The sequence below is a fragment of the Pinus tabuliformis genome, chromosome 5_2 (assembly GCF_031772625.1).
Source record: "Pinus tabuliformis cultivar Carrire ecotype Pingquan chromosome 5_2, CPIR1, whole genome shotgun sequence".
Lineage (NCBI taxonomy): Eukaryota > Viridiplantae > Streptophyta > Pinopsida > Pinales > Pinaceae > Pinus > Pinus tabuliformis.
The window spans coordinates 377,827,796-377,844,629 of NC_142306.1; positions in this window are offsets into that span (position 1 = coordinate 377,827,796).

The window sequence follows — 16,834 nt, forward strand, 5'->3', positions numbered from 1 at the left end:
GTGCCAAGAGTAATTTCCATAAAAAATACATAGAAGTTACATGATAGTTGTTTAAGGCTTAAGAGGGAGAGTGTCTGAGAAATCAAGTTAAATACAAAGGAATTGATTGCATAGAGGAGGAGGACATATTTTTGAATAAGGTTGAAGTCGGATGACCAAGCAGATAAAGCATCCAAGGTGATCAAACTTGCACACATATGCCACCAGAGTGGCGTAGCAGTAAAGATGATATTCATAGACGATGAAGAGAAAACATGAATAAATGTTGCAGAGAAGGAGGAAGAGTGAAAGCGTAAGAAGGAAGACTTTTTTGGTAACGTTGTGAACACAGTCATAAGAAGGGCCAAGACTTAGATTTCCTTAAACCTGTGTGAGTATTTTAATTATTGGGATTACAGTAATGAAGGGGAGTTGTAATAGTTAGCAATAATATCTCCATCTCCCGTAGTCTGTTACCAGAGTGATTAGAGAGGTGTGTAGAAAAAGGAGTAGCTAGGAAAAATAGGCACCAGGATGACGTGTAAAGTTTGGTGGTGTGTAAGGGCCTAGTGTGAAGTGGAGTCAATGCATTAGAGTAGGAATTTTTAAACGTATAATTAATAAAAGCACAGGGTGATGTGTCCCAAAATTCTCCCCCAAATGAATGAGTACCATCGAAGATGAATGTAGGGGTGATGTAAGTAGCAGGATGATGTGTCCTAGAAAGTTAACACAATGAAGAGTTCGAAGGATGGAGATGTTAATTGAAGGAGGTCGGGATCAGTTGATGACAAGAAATATTTTCATTTCCTAGAGTTTGTCTTTCAGGAGGTGTCAAAATGCACACTTAAAGGCATGTCGGGATGACGAGGAACAAGCACATGTGGAAGCCAACCAATAACGAGAGTAGAGGGATGACATGTAGAAGTGGAAAGTTAATAAAAGAGCTAGGACTAACATCACAAGGCAAGGTCACGTGTAATTTTGAAGTGTAAGAGTCGAGGACTAAAGTTTATTGTGAAGCATTGTTCGGTTGCTGAAAAATGAGTCGAGTTAAGAGGCCAATACTAATAAAAATGTAAAGTTATAACCCCATTCTCATATAATGTTTTGGCTAAGGAGGCTCTACCGAAATCTTGATTGTGCATGGATATTATATACGAAGAAGCTTGGCTCTGGCGACTATGAGAAAAAGGCGCTTATTCCTTTCCCTGACTTATATGTTGGATAAAGGTTGCATTCATGTGTATTGTACAGAGGCTTGAATATGATGGTTTTATAAAATGGTTATTTTATATGCTTGTGGATCCACCCACTTAATTTTAATTGTCACATGCTTAAGGGTAAAAAAGGGATTTATTTCCTAGGTTGAAATTGAGGGAAGCTCTTGCCAGATTCAAATTTTTTGGATGTTTATCACATCCTAGCCACTCCTACGTCAGAAGTCGTATCAGAGAAGGTACTAAAATTTCTTGTTTAAATGATTAAATAAATAGTGATTTTTGTGGAAGAAAATTGACAAAGGAGATATTAGTAGAGGAGTTGTGGAGAAAGGAATTATAGTAGGATCAGACTTGGAGGGTTTTCAAAGAGGTAAATTTTATTTTTCAAAGGGGTTTTCAAAGAATTGCTATAGATTAGTATATCATCAAAAAATACTAACACAAATTTTCTAAGGAAGGGTTTGAAAATGGAATTCATCAAACCTTGAAATGTAGAAGGTGCATTGGTAAGGCCAAAAGGCATGACTAAAAATTCATAATGTCCCTCATGAGTTCTAAATGTTGTTTTCATAATCTCTTCAGTCTTCATTCTGATTTGATGATATCATGAATGAATATCCAACTTGGTGAAGTAAATCAATCCATGCAATTCATCCAATATTTCATCAATGAAAGGAATGAGAAATTTATCTTTAATAGTGAGTTTGTTGAGCTCCCTATAATCCAGACCCATGCACCATGATCCATCCTTCTTGTGCACCAATACTACTGGAGTATAGAAAGAACTTTGACTAGGTTGAATTATACCAACCTCTAGCATTTCTACAACCATATGTTCAATTTCACTTTCTTGGGCATAGGGATATCTATAAGGCCCGACGTTCAGAGGAACACTTCCTAGAATCAAATGAATAGCATGATCCTAATCACGAATAGGTGGGAGACCTTTGGGAGTCTCAAATACCTTGGAATGATTGTCCAGGAATTTTTGGAGATCTCGATAAATAGATGATTTTGATGTGGGAACCTCTAGCGAACATATTTGTGCAATTACGCCCCGTTGTTCTTTCCTTAGAAGCTTTGTCATTCCATTAGAGCTGATTATCTTTCCTAGTTTCCCTACGACACCTCTTAATTCAACTTCCTTTCCTTCCAAAGAAAATTTCATGAAAAGTTCTTGAAAATTAAAAGCTATTGTACCCAAGGATTGTAGCCATTGGACTCCTAGTACAACGTTAGAACCCCCCATTGGAGTGGAAAGAATTGGGCTATTCAATACATATTCTCCCATGGATAGCTTGATATTATGGCACTTTCCAAAGCAATTTATGGTTCCTCCACTTGCAACCATCACTTGAAACTCTAGTGCTGGATATAAGAAGCAATTCAATTCCTTGGCTATCTTACAATGAATAAAATTATGGGTATTTCCCAAATCAATCAACACTATTACCTTTTTCTTCTTGATATGTCCTTCTATCTTGATAGTTTGAGGAGTGGTAATTCTAGGCAATGCATTACAAGATATGGTTGGATTCATTTCTTCTTTCTCTAGGGTTTGTACCTGGTGTATGTCCTCTTCTTTTGGTGTTTCTTGTTCCTTTTCTTCCTCCTCTTCACAATCTATGTAAAATAATTTCTTCTTAGCACACTTATGACCTTTAGTGTATTTTCTATCACAATTATAACAAAGCCCTTTTGCTTTTTTTTCTTCCAATTGTTGGGGTGTCAACCTTGTAAATTGTGGATGGCTAGGGGAAACAACACTTACATCCTTATATTTGTGACTGGTAGGCTTCCTTGTTGCTATAATTTTACTTTCCATTTTTCTTGCCAACCTGAATGCCTTCTCCAATGAGTCAGGTTCCCAAAGGTGAACCTCATGTTGGATGTTATCCTTTAAAGTCCCTACGAACATATCAATCCTATGCTCCTCTGGAATATTTTTTACCCTTATATTCAATTTTTGGAAGTCCTCGATGTGCTCCCTCATTATACCCTTTTGTTTGAGGTTTATCAATTGGCTAAAAAAAGTGTTGTTTTTCGTATCCTCATAATGTGCTGTCATTTCTTCTGTAAAAATTGCCCAAGTCACAATTTGTTTACGAGAGCAAAGCCAATGATACCATAAAAACTGGTTTGGTTCCAAATATAAAGTTGCAATGCGTAGCTTTTGTGTGTTTTGCACATTATGGAGATCGAAAAATTGCTCCATCTGTAGTATCCATGTTACAGGATCCTTGCGATCAAACTTCCTCATATAGATCTTTGGAAAATGGTGGGTCTTTGTTCCAATGTTAGAGTCTATGAAATCATGATTAACATTTCTTTTGTTCTCATCATGAGTTTCCTCTACAAATTTTTTCCATTAAGAAGTATTTCTTGTAGCAACTTTGTCAAACCTTCCTTCAATCCTTCAATGTCTTTCTTCAAATCTTCCATGCTGTCATTCTTCAAATCATGATTAACATTCCTTTTGTTCTCATTATGAGTTTCCTCTCCTACCTTTTTTCCATTATGAAGCCTTTCTAGTAATAATGTTTTCATACCATCCATCTTAGCTTCCATGCCGTCCATCTTAGCTTCCATGCCATCCATCTTAGTTTCCACGCCATTCATATTAGCTTCCACACCATTCATCTTAGCTTCCATGCCATTTATCTTAGATTCCACGCCATTTATCTTAGCTTCTGTTAGCTTTTGTGAGAGTGACATTTGTTGCACTTGGTCTCGTAATTTTGATATATCATGTAGCATTTCTTCCTCTTCTTCATGAGTCATGCTAGAGCTTTCAGGTTGTTTACTAGGTGTTTCCATTTTCTTTCTTCGGGGCATTAATTACTGATAATAATGCTTCACTATGCCCTTTGAATTCCTTCAAACTAAATTTTCAAACCAAGCTTATGCAAATATATAAAAAAAAAACACACCTTTTTTCACTTTGTAGGCACTCGATATTGAACCTAATGTATCTCTGTAATTTTGGATCTTCCAGTTCTAAAATTGCGAACTGCAGTAGCCCTCTATGTCCTACTTTGAATGCCACCAATTTGATCGAATTTAGATTCTCCAAGAAAACGTTATACACAATCTCCCAATATGACCTAATTATATACATTTTTAGAAGAGCAAACTTTTATGAAGTGCCATGTGTCATTGTTGTGACCTTAGGATCTGAAGAATATACACAAGAAACTACAGTCTGTTGTCTTTCTGTAACTTCTTATGAAATTTCAATCTGATGCTCAAAACAAAAGTTATGACTATTTTCCCCAGGTCACTTGTTTGGAATGTAATTCGGGAGTCTGCAAAAAAGCCAACTTCCTCAGATCATATCTCTGCAAATATAGTGTAAAAATATCTGAAATTTGGATCCAAGGTTTAGAATGATTTCAACCCAGATGGGTTTTTTTTTTAGCAACTGAAACATCGCAGAAAAAATTTATAGCGAAAATTCCACGATGACCTGTTTAGAGCAGTGAAACCCTAGAATCCACAGCTTTGATGCCAAATGTTATGAAACCAGCTCACAAAAAGATAGAAAAGATAGATCAATTCCTTATAATTTAGCCTCTTTAAGGGGGAAACCTCCTTTACATTACACAAATGAACAATTCTTGGATGATACAAATGACAAAACCTCCTTCTATATATAGGAGTCTAAGGGGTCACAATATAACCCAAGCCGACCTAACCATAATAATATAAGGCCACATAAATAACAATAGTGGGCTTCTGGGGTGCACAATAATAACAATATGGGGAAAATAGGGTCACAACAATGACAATAAGGAATACAATGACAAAAGTAATGGGGTAATCAGTAGTATTATAGGGACCTAACATACTTGTAGACCAAGAAAATAAGTAAGTTCACCAAGTAAGGACATTTCAAATTCTTGTTGCATTATTGAACAAAAATTATGACTCGGGGATTATTCATCATTTCCAAAGATGATATCATCAACATAAACAAAAATAATTAGTAGTTTATCATTTTCAATCTTTGTGTATAAATTTATATCTACAGAAACTTTTGTGAAACCTTGTTGTTGTAGATATTTGTCAAGGCAGTAATACCAAGCCCTTGGAGCCTGTTTTAGACCATATACAGCCTTTTTGAGCTTGCATACAAGTTTTGGATAATTTCCAAGAATGGATCCTTTTGGTTGTTCAATATAAACTTCTTCTTCTAGATCTCCATTAAGAAAAGCTGATTTTACATCCATTTGATATACTTTGAATTTTCGAAAACTAGAAAGAGCAAGAAACATCCTTATGTCTTCAAGTCTAACAATAGGTGCAAAAGTTTCTTCAAAATCTATACCTTCTTGTTGAGCATATCCTTTACAAACAAGTCTTGCCTTATTTCTAATAACTTCTCCATTTTCATTCAGCTTATTCTTAAATATCCATTTTGTTCCTATAACATTTTTATCATGAGGTCTAGGAACTAATTCCCATATATAATTCTTTTCAATTTGGTCATGTTCTTCATCTATGGCCTTGACCCAAAATTCATGTTTGCAGGCTTCATTTACATTTTGAGGTTCTGTGGAGGATAGTAATGCTAGATAACTTGAGGTCCCATTAAGAGTTCTTCTTGTCTGTACTCCAGACCCTTTTTCTCCTAGAATTTGAGATTTTGGATGATTCTTCTCAACATACATGGATGGAGCTTTTTTCCTATCTGTTGTATCTTCTTTTGGTGCTTCATTGGTTTCTTCTTCTATATCATTTTGGTTTGATGTGGGAAAGCATTCCCTTTCTTCCTCATTGTCATATTCCTCTGTTGAATTCATTTGTTCCAAATTTCTACATGCTTCATCAATTACAACATCAATGATTTCAACAATTTTCCGAAGTCTTTTGTTATAACATTTGTATCCTTTACTTTTGGATGAATAACCAAGAAGAATTCCTTCGTCTGATCCGTGTCATAGTTACCAAGTTTTTCATCGGTCCTTTTAATGAAACATTTTCTTCCAAAAACTCTAATGTGTTTTACAGTAGGAGGCTTACCATACCAAAGTTCATATGGAGTTTGATTGCTATTTACCCGAACATTCGCTTTGTTGAGAATAGTCACGACAAAAAATGCAGCTTCACCCTAAAAGGTTGCAGGAGTTCGAGATTCATCAAGCATTGCTTGAGCCATTTGTTGAATTGTTCTGCTCATTCTTTCCACCACACCATTTTGCTGAGGATTTCTTGTGATAGAGAATTGCCTTTTTATTCCATGTTGTTCACAAAATTCAAAGAATTCATTTGATATGAATTCTCCCCCTCGATTAGATCTGAGACATTTGATTTTTTGATCTAATTCATTTTCAACTAAAGCTTTGAAGGCTTTAAATTTTTTTCAAATGCTTCATCTTTATACTTCAGTAGACCTATCCAACACATCATGGAAAAATCATCAATAAATAAAATAAAGTATTCTTCTCCATGAGTTGACTTTTTCCTTGGTGGTCCACATAAATCAGTATGGATGAGTTCAAGAGGCTTACTTACTGATCCTTATTTTTCATTGAAGTGAACTCTGGTTTACTTACCAACTTGACATGGTTTGCATATGGTTTTTTCTAGGATACTGATATCTGGAAGATCACGAACTGCCTTGAGCCTGCATGCTTTTCTTATCTAAGAAAAACTTAGATGTCCTAATCTTCAATGCCATAGCCAGTTTTCATCTATTTTTCTTAGGTAACATTGATTTTTTCCTCCTTTAAGTATGTATAGGATATTTGGAGTTCTTGTACCTTTTATCATGGTCTTTCCTATATCAAGCTCATGAACCACACATCCGTTTGATTGAAAAACAACTTCATTTCCTTGATCACACATTTGAGTGACACTCAACAAGTTATGTTTAAAACCATCTACATACATTAAATTTCCAGATTTAACATTTTCTTTCAAGAAGACAAAACCTTTACCTTTAATGACAGCTGGTGTGTCATTTCCAAATGAGAGATTATTTTCCTTTTCTAAAGCATTATAAGAATGAAGTTTATCTTTATCACGTGTCATGTGTTTGTAACATCCACTGTCAATGTACCACTGATTCTCTTGTCCTTCTTCATACAGAGCTATGCCACATCTTTCTGATTGAGATTCCCACTTTCTCCATATCTTGGAATTTAATGGTGATTTCTATTTTTGAAGTGTTGGCCAAAATTTGCTCCTACATTCAGATTCTTCATGACCAAAGTTGTTACAAATCAAACATTCTATTTCATCTTCAAGAGGAGAAAAGTTATTATAGGAACTTTTCTTGATTCCAATTACACTCCTTTGATTTCATGCTTCTCTAGTTATGATGGTTTTGTAAGCAACACATTGAGCAGCCTTATGCCCAAAGTTATGGCATGAAAAAGATTTTCCATTAAAGAAGTTTCTGCGATCATAGAATCTTTTTGTATTGTTTACCTATTGGTTGAAGCTTCTACTGATATTCATCCTTGGAGTAAATTGAGTATGATTTACCTGATGAGTGCTTTTAGGCCTTTACTGACGATTGACATACTATTCACTGGTCTTTACTGCATCACGATAGCTTCTGGTGGAGGCTGACAACTTATGTGATTGAGATGATTCTTCAGTATATCCAAGACCTTTCTTTATAAGAGGAGAACGTTGAACTTTGATGATTTCATTTAAAGTTTATAATCCTTTAGCAAATCTAAGATTAAGAGATTTTGTCTTCTCAAGTTCTTTCCTTAGACCCACAATTTCACATTCTATATTTTCATTGTGTTTTTATCTTTCAATAAGTTGATGTGTCAATGTATCTATGATCATATTCTTTTCTTCTAAACAGATCTTGAGATTTTTTTATTTCTTCAAGAAAGTCTTCCTCTTCTAAGGCATCCAAGAAATCATCATTGTCATAGGCCATGAGAAGTCTATAATCTTATTCAATTTCATCTCCATCACTATTATATAAACCATCACTATCTTCATGCATCTAGTAACTCCTTCTATTGACAACCTGTTTTGTATTTCCTTTTGCATATTCCTTTCTCTTTTCATATTTGTCTTTATGAGGAATCTGGCAGCATAATGGTCAACTCTACCACAGGCAAAGAATTTGAATGGTAGCTTACCTCTGAATCTTCTGAAACCCTATTGAAGCTTCTTGACAAAATTTATGTCATCTTCTTCTTCTGAAATGTATCCTGGTTCATTGTGCTCTTCCTTTTCTTTTCCCTTTGCTGAAGCTTTAAAAGCAGCTTCTCTCATATCTCATGGACCTCCTTTCCTCATTTCAAAGGCAGTTAGGATTCCATGGAGTTGAGTCACAATAATAGTTTGATGATCCTGTTTTTCTTCTATGGAAGATACTTTTAACTCAAATTGAGAAGACAAAGATCTCAAAATTTTCTCAACTAAAGTAGATTCCTTTATCTCCTCACCCAGATTCTTCATACAATTAACAATCTCATCTACATGTAAAAAGTAACTAGAAATACTTTCATCACTATGGATTTTAAGAGTTTCATACTGAATTCTGAGATTTTGTAACTTAGCACGTTTCACTTGGGAGTCCCCTTCATAGCTCTGAATGATTTTGTCCTAGATCTCTTTGGCTGTCTTGAGCTACATGATTTTGAAAAATTATGATTCTAACAGACTTCCCAATAAAGTATTGACAACTTTGGCACTGGTTTCATATAACTTCTTACTTGCAGAGTCTATAGGTATTGTTGATGGAAATTAGTATCCTCGTTCCACAATTTCACAAACATTGACTCCAAGTGATTGAAGATAAGCTCTGATTCTTATTTTCCAATATACCAACTTTCTCCCATTGAAGATTGGTGGTCTAATTGATCCAATGCCTTCATGATTATCCATCTTTAAATATCTTCCTTCAAGCAATCAAGCTTCTTCTGAAGGACCTGATCTGATCCCAATTGTTGGAAAAATACTAAGAGGGGGGGTGAACCATTATTTATAGTTCAATAATTTTCATATCCAAAATAGATTTATATACACTATTTCTGTGAAGTGAACTTGCATGTACACACGACTGTGATTAGAGAAACTAGCGTATAGCAAGAGAACTTATGATTTATTCAATTTATCATGTGTTGAACCTTAATTAATGCATTGGTAATTTGTTAAATAGTTTAGTAAAAACATAATAAACCATCACACATAAGAAATACACATGAACACCAAGATTTAAGTTGGAAACCCAATGCAGGAGAAAACCACCTGCTATTGTCGTCTCTGTCTTCTTTTAATAATAAGAAAATATGTTTACAATATTGTACTGGTGTAGACTGATTGTTGGGTCCCTATAATACTAGTGATTACCCCATTACTATTGTAGTTATACCCCTTATTTATATTGTTGTGCCCCTATTACCCCCATGTTGTTATTTCTGTGCCCCATAGAATCCCTCTATTGTTATTTTTGTGGCTTTATATTATTATTGTTAGGTCGGCTGGATTATATTGTGACTCCTTAGACTCCTATATATAGAAAGGAGGTTTTGTCATTTGTATCATCGAAGAATTGTTCATTTATGTAATGTAAAGGAGGTTGCCCCCTCGAAGAGGCTGAATTCTAAGGCGTTGATCTATCTTTTCTATCTTTTCTTGAGCTGGTTTCATAACATTTGGTATCAGAGCTTTGGATTCTAGGGTTTCGCTGCTCCAAACAGGTCATCGTGGCATTTTCGCTATAACTTTTTTCTGTGACGTTTCAGAAGTCGCAAAAAAAACCCATTTGAGAAGAAATCGCGCTGAACCTTGGGTCCAAATTTCAGAGCTTTTCATGCGATATTTGCGGAGATATGATCTGAGGAAGTTGGTCTTTTTGCAGACTCCTGAATTACATTCAAAACAGGTGACCTGGGGAAAATCGTCATAACTTTCTCTCTGGGGATCGGATTGAAATTTCGTAAGAAGGTACAGAAAGAGGACGGACTGTAGTTTCTTGTATGTGTGTTTCAGATTGAAAGGTTGAAACAGGGACTCGTGGCACGTCGTACAAGTTCGCTCTACTGAATTAGTCTAAAAGCAAGTCACTGTGGGAGATTTCACATAACTCTTCCTTGGAGAATCCAATTTGGGTCAGACTTGTGGCATTGGAAAGAGGACACAGAAGGCTACTACAGTCGCAATTTCAGAACTGGATGATCCGAAATTACAGAGATACATCAGATTCAATATCAGGCTTCTATAAAGTGAAAAAAGGTGTGTAGTTTTTTTTAAATTTTTTGTAAGCTTGGTTTAACGAAATTCAAAGGGCATAGTAAAGCATTATTATCGGTAACTGATGCCCCGAGGAAAGAAAATGCAAACACCTAGTAAGGAACCTGAAAGCTCTAGCATGACTCATGAAGAAGAGGAAGAAATGCTACATGATATATCAAAATTACAAGAACAAGTGCAACAAATGTCACGCTCACAAAAGCTAACAGAAGCTAAGATAAGTGGCGTGGAATCTAAGATAAATGGCGTGGAATCTAAGATAAAGGGAATGGAAGCTAAGATGGATGATTCGAAGACAGATTTGAAGAGAGACATGGCAGATTTGAAGACGGATTTGAAGACAGACATGGCAGATTTGAAGACAGATTTGACAAATTTCCTACAAGAAATACTTACTAATGGTGAAAAGGTTGTAAAGGAAACTCATGATGTGAACAAAAGTAATGTTAATCATGATTCCATAGACGCTAATGTTGGATCGAAGACCCACCATATTCCAAAAATCGATATGAGGAAGTTTGATGGCAAGGATCCCGCCACATGGATATTATAGATGGAGCAGTTCTTCGATCTCAATAATGTGCAAAACACACAAAAGGTACGTATGGCAACTGTATATTTGGAACCAAATCAGTTTGTATGGTATCAATGGCTTTGCTCTCGTAAAAAATTTATCACTTGGGCAATTTTTACGGAAGAATTGATAGCACATTATGAAGATACAAAAAGCAACACTTTTTTTAGCCAATTGATAAGTCTCAAACAAAAGGGTTCAGTAATGGAGCACATTGAGGAGTTCCAAAAATTGAACATAAAAGATATTCCAGAGGAGCATAGGATTGATGTGTTCATAGGGTCTTTAAAGGATAATATCCAACATGATGTTCGCCTTTGGGAACCTGATTCATTAGAGAAGGCATTCAGGTTAGCAAGAAAAATGGAAAGCAAAATTATGGCAACCAGGAAGCATACCACTCACAACTATAAAGATGGAAGTGTTGTTGCCCCTAGTCTTCCACAACCTATAAGGTTGACACCACAACAATTGGAAGAAAAAAGAGCAAAAGGGCTTTGTTACAGTTGTGATAGCAAATACACTAAAGGTCATAAGTGTGCTGAGAAGAAATTATTCTACATAGATTGTGAAGAGGAAGAAGAAAAGGAGCAAGAAAGGTCAAAAGAAGAAGATATACTCCAGGAACAAAGCCTAGATGAAGAACAAATAAATCCGACCATATCTTGTAATGCATTGGCGGGAATTACCACTCCTCAAACCATCAAGATAGAAGGACAAATCAAGAAGAAAAAGGTAATAGTGTTGATTGATTCAGGAAGCACCCACAATTTTATTCATTGTAGGGTAGCAAAAGAATTGAATTGCTTCCTATATCCAGCACCAGAGTGTCAAGTGATGATTGCAAATGGAGGAACAATAAATTGCTCTGGAAGGTGCCATAATATCAAGCTATCCATGGGAGAATATGTATTGACTAGCCCAATGCTTTCCATTCCAATGGGAGGTGCTGATGTTGTACTAGGAGTCCAATGGCTACAATCCTTGGGTACAATAGCTTTTAATTTTCAAGAACTTTTCATCAAATTTTCTACGGAAGGAAAGGAAGTTGAATTAAGGGGTATTGTAGGGAAACCAGGAAAGATAATCAGCTCTAATGGTATGACAAAGCTTCTAAAAAAGGAGCAAAGAGGTGTAATTGCACAATTATGTTCGCTAGATGTTTCCACATCGGAATCATCTATTTCTCCAGATCTCCAAAAAGTCCTGGACAATCATTCCAAGGTATTTGAGACTCCCAAAGGTCTCCCACCTATGCGTGATCATGATCATGCTATTCATCTGATTCCAGGAAGTGTTCCTCCAAACATCAGGCCGTACAGATATCCCTATGTCCAAAAAAGTGAAATTGAACGTATGGTTGCAGAAATGCTAGAGGCTGGTATAATTCAACCAAGTCAAAGTTCTTTCTCTGCCCCAGTAGTATTGGTGCACAAGAAGGATGGATCATGGCGCATGTGTCCGGATTATAGGGAGCTCAACAAGCTCACTATTAAAGATAAGTTCCCCATTCCTGTCATTGATGAATTACTGGATGAATTGCATGGATCAATTTACTTCACCAAGTTGGATCTTCGTTCGGGATATCATCAAATCAGAATGAAGATTGAAGACATTCCGAAAACGGCATTTAGAACTCATGAGGGTCATTATGAATTTTTGGTCATGCCTTTTGGCCTTACTAATGCACCTTCAACATTTCAAGGTTTGATGAATTCAATTTTCAAACCATTCCTTAGAAAATTTGTGTTAGTATTTTTTGATGATATACTAATCTACAGCAAGTCTTGGAAGGATCATGTTGAACATGTTGACAGGGTGCTACAACTATTGGAGGAGAAACAATTATATGCAAAAAGATCCAAATGTTTCTTTGGAGTCCAGGAGGTGGAATATTTGGGTCATATTGTATCTCATGAAGGAGTTAAGGTAGACCCTAGCAAAATTAAAGCCATTAAGGAATGGAAAATCCCCACATCCATAAAGCATCTGCGAGGATTTCTTGGGTTGACAGGGTATTATCGCAAGTTTGTTAAGAATTATGGGAGAATAGCAGCACCTCTAACAACATTATTGAAGAAAGATGCATTTTCATGGACTCCGGAAGCAACAAAGGCCTTTGAACATCTTAAAGAGGCAATGTGCCAAGCACCGGTCTTAGCTACACCGGACTTCACAAAAACCTTTATTGTGGAATGTGATGCTTCAGGAAATGGAATTAGTGTTGTTCTAATGCAAGATGAAAGACCCATTGCTTTTGAAAGTCGTCCAATCAAGGGAAAGTTTTTAAGCAAAGCTATTTATGAGAAGGAAATGTTGGCAATACTCCATGCACTTAAGAAATGGCGACCCTACCTAATGGGAAGACATTTCAAGGTAAAAACGGATCATGATAGCCTTAAATACTTTTTAGAACAAAGATTATCCTCTGAAGAGCAACAAAAGTGGGTCACAAAGATGTTGGGTTATGACTTTGAAATCATCTACAAAAAAGGGAAGCAAAATGTGGTGGCAGATGCACTCTCAAGAAAGGATGAGGATGTGGAAGCATTGTTGTGCGCCATTTCTATTATCCAACCAGATTGGATAAACGAAGCAAGGGAGGAATGGAAGAATGATGAAGAAGTGTGGGCACTTATTCGAAAGCTACAACAAGATTCCAGTACGTCTGATACATTTAGCTGGCAAAATGATTCATTATGGTACAAAGATCGCTTATACCTCTGTAAGAATTCCCAACTAAAACAAAAGATTCTTATGGAATTGCACACTTCTCCCTTAGGAGGGCACTCAGGATTTTTAAAAACTTACCACAGGGTTAAGAAGGAATTTTTTTGGGATGGCCTTAAATCAGATATTCAAAAGTTTGTGGCGGAATGTTTGGTTTGCCAACAAAATAAAGTTGAAACAATTAAGACACCGGGTCTATTACAACCTTTATCCATTCCAAGCCAACGTTGGGAGGAGGTTTCAATGGATTTTATCACAGGTTTACCCAAGTCTGAGGGAAAGAGTGTCATCATGGTGGTAGTTGACAGACTTACCAAGTATGCACATTTTTGTGCATTATCACATCCATTTAAAGCCAGTACAGTTTCTACTGCATTTATGGAAACAATTCAAAAGCTACATGGAAACCCAAAGATTATTGTAAGTGACAGAGATCCCATTTTCACTGGAAATTTTTGGACAGAATTATTTTCTTGTCTTGGTACTCAGTTAGCTCATAGCTCATCTTATCATCCTCAATCTGATGGGCAAACTGAGATAGTAAACAAATGTTTGGAAGGATATCTTCGTTGCTTTGTATCTGATAAACAGACACAATGGGTCAAATGGTTGCCTCTGGCTGAATGGTGGTATAACACTTCCTTCCATACAGCAACAAAAATGACCCCATTTATGGCACTTTATGGGTATCAACCACCATCCATCACATCATATTTAAGAGAAAATTCTAAGGTTCAGGCAGTGGAACATCACATCGAACATCAACAACAAGTCCTCCAACTCTTAAAGGATAACCTCGTGTTGGCACAAAATAGAATGAAACAACAGGCAGATCAACATCGCAGTGAAAGAAGTTTTGATGTAGGTGATTGGGTATTCCTACGGCTACAACCATATAAGAAAATGTCCCTAAAGCAAGCTAAGAAGGATAATAAATTATCACCAAAGTATTATGGTCCGTACAAGGTGTTGCAAAAGATTGGTACTATGGCATACAAATTGGAGCTTCCTGCAGCTTCTCGATTGCACCCAGTTTTCCATGTTTCATGTTTAAAGAAGGTTATAGGCGACAAGCTCCCAGTGCAAACAATATTGCTAGAACTTGATGAGGAAGGAAAAATTATATCGGAACCAGAAGAAGTCACAGAAATAAGAACACAAGACCTACAAAATCGATCAATTTCAGAGTATCTTATCAAGTGGAAGAACTTATCCGCTGAAGATTCCACATGGGAGGATGAGAATTTTATGCAGAAGTATCCAAAACTACTCAAGCGTTGAGGACAACACTTTTTTGAAGGAGAGGGGCATGTTGGGTCCCTATAATACTAGTGATTACCCCATTACTATTGTAGTTATACCCCTTATTTATATTGTTGTGCCCCTATTACCCCCATGTTGTTATTTCTGTGCCCCATAGAATCCCTCTATTGTTATTTTTGTGGCTTTATATTATTATTGTTAGGTCGGCTGGATTATATTGTGACTCCTTAGACTCCTATATATAGAAAGGAGGTTTTGTCATTTGTATCATCAAAGAATTGTTCATTTATGTAATGTAAAGGAGGTTGCCCCCTCGAAGAGGCTGAATTCTAAGGCGTTGATCTATCTTTTCTATCTTTTCTTGAGCTGGTTTCATAACACTGATACCAGTATGTAGGCACCCACCTGCAGAAGGCTACAACCTTCTATCATTTTCGAGCTCCTACTGGAAGGGAGCTACAACCCCTAGCTCTTGTACTATCCAATCGGTTTACTAGTACGTAGGCATCGGCCTAGAGAAGGCTACGACTTTCTCTCTTCCTCCAAGGACCACGTTCCATAAATTTTCAGACTATATGATCCTGGTACACAACAATACACATGAAGGCCTGATTTCATCAAATTTTCATACTGGACCCATCAGAAGTTTCAAAATGCATCAACCAATAATCAATTAATCTGAACAACCATATCATTATCACTAGAACACTGTGCTGAACCCAAAAACCTGCATTATCATTCAAAACAACTACAACCTCAAAAATCATGCATCAAAATGTGTACGCTACTTTACTGAACTCAACCTGAGTATATATGCTACTTCATCTAATCAAACCTGCGTATACCTGGAAAACTACTGAAACATAATACTTCTGAATCAAGTTTGTACCAACCAACAATATACTGAACATCTACTATTAATTTACAGAGCTTTACACATGCAGTAGCAGAGATCACCCTTCTCACTTATACGATCAATTAATCAAATAAAAAACTCCTTATGCATTTAGTCTTGCATCCAGATCTAAGAATACTTCATTGATAGAGAGCAATAAAACAATAGGAATGATCAGATAGATCAGTCAGATCTGAAGAAAAGGCTTTTCATTTGTATACGCTACTTGGAAGACTAGAACCTGTGTGTACTCGTGCTTTTACCAAGACGTACCAGCGCATAGATTTTTAAATATTAACTCATAACTTCACTGCAATTCTAGACTTCAGACAAACCTAGATCATGAAATTTAAAGAATAAAACATGTGTACACAATTAGATCTAGCCCAACCAATATCAGATCATTCAATGAGAAGTCATTTCAGGTTTGATGATCCTGATCAATCATTGAATTCAAGGTGCACAAAATATTTCAGAGAAAATCACAAGCATAGCCCCTCCAATGTAAAATATACTTCAAATAGAATTATTCCTTAGAAACCCTTTCACTTTCACACCATGGCCTTATGATCTTCTTCTCCTTATATAGTTTTATGCCTTTCTCAGTGCCTCAGACCAAAACCACTTAGGACCCATGGTATTATTGTGCGGGATCAAATAGTCGATACTTTGCTCAATATTGTGGGCTAATACCATGGTATTGACCCATGGTATTGTATCCTCTTTAATTTCCTTGAATTTCCAACATATACACACTTATACGTATACGCTCTTTTTGTTCTATGATACAGTGTGTATATGCTTTTTTGACTAAGTAGACCTGTGTATACATCTTAAACTACTTTTCACCATCCTTTACCTTCAACTTATTCATTCTGATTAGTAGACTTTAGTTCCATCTTCCTGTTCTTCAGTACCAATTCCCTGTTACATCTGAATGGA